The sequence below is a fragment of the Melanerpes formicivorus genome, unplaced genomic scaffold (genome assembly GCF_026170545.1).
Source record: "Melanerpes formicivorus ecotype bairdi unplaced genomic scaffold, bMelFor1.0.p_v2 SCAF_54, whole genome shotgun sequence".
Taxonomy (NCBI): domain Eukaryota; kingdom Metazoa; phylum Chordata; class Aves; order Piciformes; family Picidae; genus Melanerpes; species Melanerpes formicivorus.
The window spans coordinates 3509262-3520362 of NW_027142406.1; positions in this window are offsets into that span (position 1 = coordinate 3509262).

Here is an 11101-nt window from a genome sequence, read left to right on the forward strand (position 1 = left end):
GGCACCCAGCACCAGAACAAGAGGACACAGTCTCAATCTGCACCAGGGGAGGTTGAGGCTGGATGTTAAGGAGAAATTCTTCATATGGCCACTGGGATGTGCTGCCCAGGGAGGTGGTGGAGTCACCATCACTGGATGTGTTTAGGAGGTGTTTAAATGGGACTGGATGAGGCACTTGGTGCCATGGTTTAGTTGATGAGATGGTGTTGGGTGATAGGTTGGACTTGCTGATCTCTGAGGTCTTTTCCAACCTGGTTAATTCTGTATTCTGTATTGCCTTTCTGTGCTGATAACTATTGTCTGTGAAAGTGATTTCCCTGAGACCACACTGGCATACATAAAATACTCATCCTTTTATTTCTACCAAGCAATTAACAAGGCAAAACCTACTTTATGCTTAAGTTTCTCTACCCATGCTTACTAAAGGGATATTTCTCAGGCAATGAGCTGTTCTGCTTCTTACAGGTTGAGGACTATGTCCTAACCCTAGAGATGGTTCCTTCAGAGGGTACAAGGAGCTGAGCAGTCCAGCCCCAGTGAGTGGACACAGGAAATTATGTTATTCTATCCCATAATATTGTATCTTTATCTTCTATATAAACTGGCTGCATAGTCAGTTTTGGCTCCTTCTCTTCTCCCTCTTCCCTTCCTGACGCAGATTGCTGTCTCTTGTGATGCAGGGGAATAGGACCTGGTGCTGCTGGAAAGCTGAATTCTAGCTGTGTCATTTTGGCCTGGTATGGGGAGTGGGTAGGAAGGTAGTGGGAAATTTTGAGGCCTGGGTTTTGGCCTGGTTTAGCCTGAAGAGTGTTGGTCAATGGAGTTAAATCCCTTGGCTGCTCCCCCAGCCTGCCCCTCTCCATTGCTGGGTTGATGGAATGGGCTGTGGCCTGCTCCCCAACATGGGGAACCCTCCATGAGTCACAGGATCACAGTATCACCAAGGTTGGAAGAGACCTCAAAGATCATTGAGTCCAACCTGTCACCACAGACCTCATGACTAGACCATGGCACCAAGTGCCACATCCAATCCCCTCTTGAACACCTCCAGGGATGGGGACTCCACCACCTCCCTGGGCAGCACATTCCAATGACAAATGACTCTCTTGGTGAAGAACTTTCTCCTCACCTCAAGCCTAAACTTTCCCTGGCACAGCTTGAGACTGTGTCCCCTTGTTCTGGTGCTGGTTGCCTGGGAGAAGAGACCAACTCCCACCTGTCTACAACCTCCTTTCAGGGAGTTGTAGAGGGCAATGAGGTCACCCCTGAGCCTCCTTTTCTCCAGGCTAAGCAACCCCAGCTCCCTCAGCCTCTCCTCACAGGGCTGTGCTCCAGACCCCTCCCCAGCCTTGTTGCCCTTCTCTGGACACCTTCAAGTGTTTCGATGTCCTTCCTAAACTGAGGGGCCCAAAACTGGACACAAGACTCAAGGTGAGGGCTAATCAACGCAGAGTACAGGGGCACTATGACCTCCCTGCTCCTGCTGGCCACACTGTTCCTAATGCAGGCCAGGATGCCATTGGCCTTCTTAGCCACCTGGGCACACTGCTGGCTCATGTTTAGGCAGCTGTCGATCAGCACCCCCAGGTCCCTCTCTGTTTGGCAGCTCTCAGCCACTCTGACCCCAGCCTGTAGCTCTGCATGGGGTTGCCATAGCCAAAGTGCAGCCCCTGGCACTTGGACTTGTTGAATGAGTCCTGGCACTCTGGTGCCTTGCAGCAACTGTGGATGCTCAGTCCTTTCACAAGCATCATACAGGTGAAACCTTGATCCTCCTCCAGATTTTGCTGAGCTCAATAAACCTGTGAGTGGAAGTCATGGTGCATCTGCAGAAGATTCATTGTGATGCAGGAGGCTGAATTTTGCTGTCTCACCCATGGCTGAGACTTCCTGGCTCTTCTCAGTTATGTGAGTGCAAAACCTTGAGCTGGAGTTCATGATAATCACTTCTCTCTTCATCAGTTCAGATGGGTGGATTTTACAGGAACTAATTATACACAAAGACTAGCCTTTTTTTTTTCTTTGGATGAGGCCAACTATTTGGAATTTAAGAAGGAATTTGATTTGGGAAGTTATGAACAGCTGAAAGGAGAATTTAGAACGGCAGCCAGTAATACATTAGCCACGCACTGATACTGCTAAATGCCAAGGAGTGCAGTTATGCACTGACCCAGGGTATGCTCATCTGAAGCATCTGTTCAACTTGAAACAATTTAAGGAATTCCACTGGAAGTGGTCGATTTTTTCAGCTTGTTCTTCCACCACATCCAAACCCGACAAGGCTTTGCTGGAGTGGAAGTGCACAATAAAACGTTCATCTAATGAACAGGAAGAATTTCATGCATTTGTAAGCAGTTTTTTGTCCTCTCTCCTTCCATTCTCTGCTGCTTCTTTAAGATATATATCTATATATCTATATCTTTATCATCTATCTCTATCATCTATCTCTATCTCTATCATCTATATCTATATCTATATCTATATCTATATCTATATATCTATATCTATCTCTATCTCTATCTCTATATCTCTATCTCTATATCTCTATCTCTGCATCTATATCTATATCTATATCTATATCTATATCTATATCTATATCTATATCTATATCTATATCTATATCTATATCTATATCTATATCTATATCTATATCTACATATCTATATCTATATCTATATCTATATCTACATATCTATATCTATATCTATATCTGTATCTATATCTATATCTGTCTATATCTATACAAGCCCTGTGAGGAGAGGCTGAGGGAGCTGGGGTTGCTTAGCCTGGAGAAGAGGAGGCTCAGGGGAGACCTTCTTGCTCTCTACAACTACCTGAAGGGAGGTTGTAGCCATGTGGGGGTTGGTCTCTTCTCCCAGGCAACCAGCACCAGAACAAGAGGACACAGTCTCAAGCTGTGCCAGGGGAGGTTTAGGCTGTAGGTGAGGAAGAAATTCTTCATAGAAAGAGAGATTGGCCATTGGGATGTGCTGCCCAGGGAGGTGGTGGAGTCACCATCCCTGGAGGTGTTTAAAGGGGACAGGATGGAGTGCTTGGTGCCATGGTTTAGTTGCTGAGATGGTGTTGGGTGATAGATTGGACTTGCTGATCTCTGAGGTCTTTTCCAACCTGGTTAATTCTATTCTATTCTATTCTATTCTATTCTATTCTATTCTATTCTATTCTATTCTATTCTATTCTATTCTATTCTATTCTATTCTATTCTATTCTATATATCTATAACATCTATATATATACATCTATATCTATATCTATATCTGTATCTATATCTATATCTATATCTATATCTATACCTATATCTATATCTATATCTATAGCTATAGAGTTGTTAGCCATTGGAATGTGCTGCTAGAGTCACCGTCCCTGGAGGTGTTCGAAAAGGGATTGGACATGGCACTTGGTGCCATGGTTTAGTAGTCATGAGCTGTTGGGTGACAGGTTGGACTTGATCTCTGAGGTCTTTTCCAACCTTATTCTATGATTCTATATCTGTATCATCTATCTCTATATACCATCTATACCATCTATATCTGTGTCTACATGTATCTATCTATATATCATCTATCTATATATATCTATCTATATAATAATAGAATCAGAATCAGTAAGGTTGGAAAAGACCTCAGAGATCATCAAGTCCAATCTGTCAGCCAATACCTCATGACTACTAAACCATGGCTTCAAGTGCCATGTCCAATCCCTTTTTGAACACCTCCAGGTATGGGAACTCCACCACCTCCCTGGGCAGCACATTCCTATGGCACATATATCTTTCTGTGAAGGACTTTCTTCTCACCTCCAGCCTAACCTTACACACACATATATACAATTCAGTACAAATATACTTCTGGATGACCATAATCAAACCAAAATTACTGAGTTTTGCTGTGCATATCTAAGATCCCATGTGGTACTTCAGAGTTCTAGGTCTAGGGAGGCTCTTCTCCTCCTCGACTTTGCCCTGCTGAGACCACACCTGCAATCCTGTGTCCAGTTTGGGGCTCCCCAGTTCAAGAGAGACAGAGAACTGCTGGAGAGAGTCCAAGGGAGAGCCAGGAGGATGCTTAGGGGATTTGAGCATCTCCACTGTGAGGAGAGACTGAGAGCCCTGGGGCTGTTTAGTCTGGAGAAGAGAAGGCTGAGAGGGGATCTGATCAACGTCTATCAATAGCTGAGGGCTGGGGGTCAAGTGGAGGGGGCCAAGCTCTTTTGGGTGGTGCACAGGAATAAGCCACGGAACAATGGAGACAAACTTGAGTGTAGAAGGCTTCAGCTCAACATGAGGAGAAACTTCTTTGCAGTGTGGGTGACAGAGCCCTGGAGCAGGCTGCCCAGAGAGGTTGTGGAGTCTCCTTCTCTGGAGACTCTCCAAACCCACCTGGATGCATTCCTGTATGGATTACCCTAGGTGATGCTGCTTTGGCAGGGGGGTTGGACTGGATGATCCCTGAAGGTCCCTTACAACCTCTAATGTACTGTGATACTGTGATGTGCACTGAAAATATGCATACCAGTCAGTTCTGGAGGTACAGCCAGCGGAGTAAAATTCTCTCTACAGCTATCAACTTCTGTAAACCCATAAACAAATCTTTCTTTTCCCCTAAATGATCTGCTTGGCAGAGGAGGTGATCTTAAATCTTTCATCATTGTTTGATTTCATGTTAAGATTACTCTTTAAGCATGATTTGATTTTAAGCACTAAATCATTTCATACTGTGCAAGGATTTTACTGTGGTAAGGAATTGCAGCACAGGAGGTTCCACCTCAACACAAGGGGGAACTTCTTTACATTGAGGCTCCCAGACCACTGGAACAAGCTGCCCAGAGAGGTTGAGAAGTCTCCTTCTCTGGAGACTTTCAAGGCCCTGTCTGGATGTGTTCCTCTGTGACCTGAGCTAGTTTGTATGGTGCTGCTCTGGCAGGGGGGTTGGACTTGCTGATCTCTTTGGGTCCCTTCCAACCCCTGACATCCTGTGATCCTGTGATCCTGTGAATTTAAGCAATAAAGAAGAAAATCCTTTGCTAAAAAAGAGAACAACTTCTTCTTTCCCATCAGATTCTCAAAGGGCAAGTGCCCCAGGCCTCACCTCTTCGCTAAACTTACTGCAGCTCATTGATAGCTTCTTGTATTGAGGGACTCAAATCTGGGCATGAAATTCTAGATGCAGTCTGCAAAACATTTTTATTTGGATCAGTTCTTCCATCTCTCTTAGGTGGAAGCTTCAAGTCACTGGTGCCAGCCCAAGGCTGGCAAGGGCAGTGAGAAGGATGCTGCTGCCCTCGCTGACAGCAGCGTGTGCTGCGAACAGCCCTTGTGCAGCGCTGGCAAAGGTGGCAGCCTGGGGCTCTTCTCCTTGCATTTGCGATGCTTTTCTTGGCACTAATGATCCTCGGGTTGCCTTTTCCACCTACGCTCCCAACCTCTGTGCAACCCCACCCGCACGGCAGTTGTATTTCCAGAAGAAGACCTCAGGTGGCAGCAGCAACACAGCTTTCGTAGCCGGTCCTGCTCTCCGTGCAATCCAGCCTTCCTCCAGTCTATTTAGACCTTATTAACAAGGGGCCCTGCTACTTAACAACTTCATTAACAAATCATCAGCCTGTTGAAGAGTGCAAGTGTTCTTTTCTGGCTGATTTCGTGATGTGCAAGATCTCATTTGGAAATCCTGGATCCGTGTTTTATATACTCATGCAACCAATACATGCCACAGAATCACAGAAAAACATTCAGGGTGGAAAAGAGCCTCAGGGTCACCAAGGCCAACCCAGAACCCTTCTCTACAAGGCTCACCCCTAAACCACAGCCCCAAGCACCACAGCCAAAACACCTTGAAACACAGCCAGGCTTGGGGACTCCACCACCTCCCTGGGCAGCACATTCCAATGCCTGACCACTCTTGCCCTGAAAAGAGGTTTCCTAATGTCCAGTCTGAACCTCCCCAGTGGCAGCTTGAGGCCATTCCCTCTTGTTCTATCACTGGATAGAGTGATAGAACAAGAGTTCTATCACCTGGGAGAAGAGTCCAGCACCAAACTCTCTTCAGACTCCTTTCAGGTAGCTGTAGAGAGCCAGAAGGTCTCCCTTCAGCCTCCTCTTTTCCAAACTAACCATCCCCAGCTCCTTCAGTTGCTCTTCATCAGATTTCTTCTCTCTTTAAGTATTCATGTAAGATGAATTTGGGTTACTCTGGATTGACAATGTTTTTTATCTGAGCTAAACCTCTTAGAGTACTTTCTGAAAGACTTTCTGTCTCCTTTTTCTGTCTCCTTTTAGTCACCCAGTCTCTGATTTCTTGTCATGGCACCATATGGGACCAAAAAGAGGGGAGGAAGGTATTCAAAAGATCATTAAAATGGCAGCAGGGAATCCAGAAGAGAGGAATTTGGGAGTAGAAAGAGCAACAAAAAGTTCAAAGGAAACATGGACGGAGGTGTAGGAGATCAGATGGCAAATGCACGAGGGAGGAGTAAGCTTGAAGCTGCTTGAAATATGAGTTGTTTCTCACAGCTCTGTTTTCAGGCACCTTGAGCACCTGCAGTTCTCTTCCACTGCTCCAAGACAGCATCACAAGAGACCAGCTTTGGGATTTCCTGCTAATTTCATTTGCAGTGGCACTGTCTCTTGCTGGTAATCTATGGCCACACACTCTGAGGTGCTCCAGCGTGACCATGTGCACAGCCACGGATGCTCTGATGCGTACCTTAGGTCATAGATCATAGAAGATCATAGAATGGCTTAGGTTGGAAGGGACCTTAAAGATCATCCAGTTCCAACCCCCCTGCTGTAGGCAGGACCTGCTCAAGGTCCTGTCCAGCCTGGCTTTGAACACCTCCAAGTTTGGAGCCTCCACAGGGCAACCCTGTGCCAGTGCCTCACTACCCTCATGGAGGAGAACTGAGAGTGGAGCTGATGGTGGAGGTGTCCCAGCCCATGGCAGGCTTACAGGTCTCACTGCCCAGCAGCAGCTCTGGTCCAAGCTCCTGGCTTAGGACTGGTAACCAAATGATTTTATTGGCAGCAGCCTGAATGCTGCTGTGCTTCCCTCTTCTGTGACAGGGTCACCACCTCCTGCTTGTCTGGGTGCTTGACACCTTCATGGCCCCTAAGGAAGGGACCAATCAGCCTGGTGCCTAGGAACCTTGAGGCCAATAGGGAATGCAGGCCATGAAGGGAAGAAGAAATGTGTTTGTGTTGTCCTGTTTGTTCACAGGACCTTCAGGGCCTGGTGATGCAGGGCAAAGGACCAAGCCTGAGAAGGGTTGGGTCACAGCATGTCTGTGTGTCTGTGCTGAAGGGGTGGCACTTGTGTAACCACGTTGCCAGGGCTCAGGAGCAAGGCAGCATGGCCTCATCCTTGGGCCACAGTCCCTGCAGAGGTAAACACACTGTGGCACAGACATAACCATGGCTATGTATGCTCTGGGATATCCCTGCTCTGGAGTGGCCACAGATGCTTCAAGGTGTCCTATTCCTGCATGGACTCATCCACAGGTCACAGTCCTTTGGTCTTGAGTTCATGGGATCACAGGATGTTAGGGGTTGGCAGGGACCCCTGGAGCTCTTCCAGTCCAACTCCCCTGGCAGAGTAGGACCATAGAATCCAGCAGAGGTCACACAGGAATACATCCAGATGGGGATGGAAAGTCTCCAGTAGAAGGAGACTCCACAGCCTCTCTGGGAGCTCACAATGGAGTTCCAGCCTCTCTAGTACAGCAGCACAGAAAGAGCAGCATTGCTCAGGCACAGGGCAGTTGCTGTTACCAACATATTCCCAGGCACATCAGAGTAAGATGATGAGCAGTACAACAATACAATGAGCAGCATAAGCAAAACACAGGCACTAATGAGCACTAGACTCTAATCTCCAGTGAGGCAAGCAAGTCCCATGGCAAGCACAGGAGCCTGCCAGTTAGTAGCTAAACAGCAGTAACAGCTATAAATTTGTTCTGGCACGTTCCAATCAGTCCTGTCATTATCTCAAACACTTCAAGACCCAAGTTGGTGTGGCAGTCTTAGGCTGATGCCTGGAAAAATGTGCCACAGGTTGAGTAGAAAAGCAGTAGAATGTAAATAAGTTACCATAGGATGTAAAGGGAAAATAATGATAAGGTCTAACTAATCCCATTGGTCTGAAATACTGCCCTGGTGAGACCTCACCTGGGATACTCCATCCAGGTCTGGGCTCCCCAGTTCAGGAGGGACAGGGATCTGCTGGAGAGAGTCCAACAGAGGGCTACAAGGGTGCTGAAGGGACTGCATCACTGCCTGGTGAGGAGAGTCTGAGAGCCCTGGGGCTGTTTAGTATGGAGAGGAGAAGACTGAGAGGGGATCTGATCAATATTTGAGGGCTGGGAGTCAAGAGGGAGGGGACAGGCTATGTTCAGTTGCACCCTGTGATATGACAAGGAGCAATGGATATAAACCACATCACAGGAGCTTCCACCCCAACGTGAGGAAGAACACTGTGAGGGTCCCAGAGCACTGGAGCAGGCTGCCCAGAGAGGTTGTGGAGTCTCCTTCTCTCGAGGCTTTCTAGCCCCTTCTGGATGCGTTCCTGTGTGACCTGTGCTGGATTCTATGCTCCTGCTCTGGCAGGGGGTTGGACTGGAAGATCTCCAGAGGTCCCTTCCAACTCCTAACATCCTTAATTATCTTCATGGCTCCACAACCTCTCTGGGCAGCCTGCTCCAGGGCTCTGTCACCCACACTGCAAAGAAGTTTCTCCTCATGTTCAGCTGAAACCTTCTCTGTTCAAGTTTGTCTCCATTGTTCCTTGGCTTATTGCTGTGCACCACCCAAAAGAGCTTGGCCCCCTCCACTTGACCCCCACCCCTCAGCTATTGATAGACATTGATCAGATCCCCTCTCAGCCTTCTCTTCTCCAGACTCAACAGCCCCAGGGCTCTCAGTCTCTCTTCACAGGGGAGATGCTCAAGTCCCCTAATCATCCTCCTGGCTCTCTCTTGGACTCTCTCCAGCAGGTCTCTGTCTCTCTTGAACTGGGGAGCCCCAAACTGGACACAGGATCGCAGGTGTGGTCTCAGCAGGGCCGAGGGGGAGAATGGAATGGAGAGTAGAAGAACCTTACAGCAGCATTTCCTTCCATAGTAACAATTTCCTAAAACAAAACCCTTCAGAGTTAGTTTCTAAGTAATGTAGATACAAATGGCCCTTTCAAAATTCATTGTTCCCTGGGGATTATTTTTTATGTCATTTCCTAAACGCACAGCCCTAATTAAAACACAATTGCCAGCCTATTAACTACCCCATTTGCCCATCTTTCCTTATTTCCATACAAAGCACAGCATTTTAAGTTGACTTCAGCATGGGGGTCATATTAACATATAATTGCTGATTTTACATCATGCTTGTGAGGAGAACTGTGAGGCTTCCCTGGACAGCCTCACAAATAACTTGCATAAAGTAATCCTCTGCCATTTGAAGCTTGTGCAACTTCTTCCAGTTTTGGAAGGAGTAATTGCAGAGCTGCCATAATTGTATGCATTCATTGCTTGGGAATTGGACTTTTAGAATGGAATGGAATAGGATAGGATAGGATAGGATAGGATAGGATAGGATAGGATAGGATAGGATAGGATAGGATAGGATAGACCAGGTTGGAAGAGACCTTCAAGATCATCATGTCCAACCTATCATCCAACACCACCTAAACAACTAACCCATGGCACCAAGCACCCCATCAAGTCTCCTCCTGAACACCTCCAGGGATGGTGACTCCACCACCTCCTCGGGCAGCCCATTCCAATAGGCAATCACTCTCTCTGTGTAAAACTTCCTCCTAACCTCCAGCCTAAACCTCCCCTGGCACAGCCTGAGGCTGTGTCCTCTTGTTCCAGTGCTGGCTGCCTGGGAGAACAGACCAACCTCTGCCTGGCTACAACCTCCCTTCAGGGAGTTGTAGAGAGCAATGAGGTCACCCCTGAGCCTCCTCTTCTCCAGGCTAAGCAACGCCAGCTCCCTCAGCCTCTCCTCACAGGGCTGTGTTCCAAGCCCCTCACCAACTTCATTGCCCTTCTCTGGACTTGTTCCAGCAAGTCAACCTCCTTCCTAAACTGAGGAGCCCAGAACTGGACACAGGACTCGAGGTGTGGCCTAACCAGTGCAGTGTACAGGGGCAGAATGACCTCCCTGCTCCTGCTGGCCACACTGTTCCTGATGCAGGCCAGGATGCCATTGGCCCTCCTGACTTTGTTGGGCCTGTGTTGAGGTGGTCTGGATCTAGTTCTTGCCATATTTCAAGGGAGATTTTTCTCTATAGCATTGATTAAAATGTGACACAGGTTTGGCTATTCAGAGAGTGGGGAGAAGACTTTTAAAACATCAATTGCTTAGAAAGTAGAAAGGAGAAATATTTGGGAGTGTGCAAAGTTACAAAAATTGGGGGTTAGAAGGCTCTACAGAGGGTTCTGGGCAGGCTGGATTGATGCCAGGTGTAGGACATTGAGCAAGGCCAAGTGCTGGGTCCTGTGTAACCATAGAATCATAGAATCAATAAGGTTGGAAAAGACCTCTGAGGTCATCAAGTCCAACCTATCACCCAACACCTCCTGACTAACTAAACCATGTCTCCAAGTGCCACATCCAATCCCTTTTTGAACACCTCCAGGGATGGTGACTCCACCACCTCCCTGGGCAGCACATTCCAATGGCTACAGGCTTGAAACAAGGTGGCTGGAAAGCTGCCCAGCAGAAGAAGACCTGGGGATATTGATTGTCAGCTGGCTGAATATGAGCCAGCAGTGTGCTCAGGTGGCCAAGAAGGCCAACAGAATACAAGAAAGAATTTGTAGTCCTGGAGCAGGTCCAGAGAAGGGCAATGAAGCTGGTGTAGGGTCTGGAGAACAGGTCTTATGATAAGCATCTGAGGGTATTTGGGTTGTTTAGTCCAGAGAAAAGAAAGCTTAGGGAAGACCTTCTCACTCTCTACAACTACCTGAAAGGAGGTTGTAGTGTGGTGGGGTTTGGTCTCTTCTCCCTAGCAAAAAGTGATAGGATGAGAGGAAATGGCCTCAGGTTCCACCAGGGGAGAGTTAGACTGGATATTAGGAGAAACTTCTT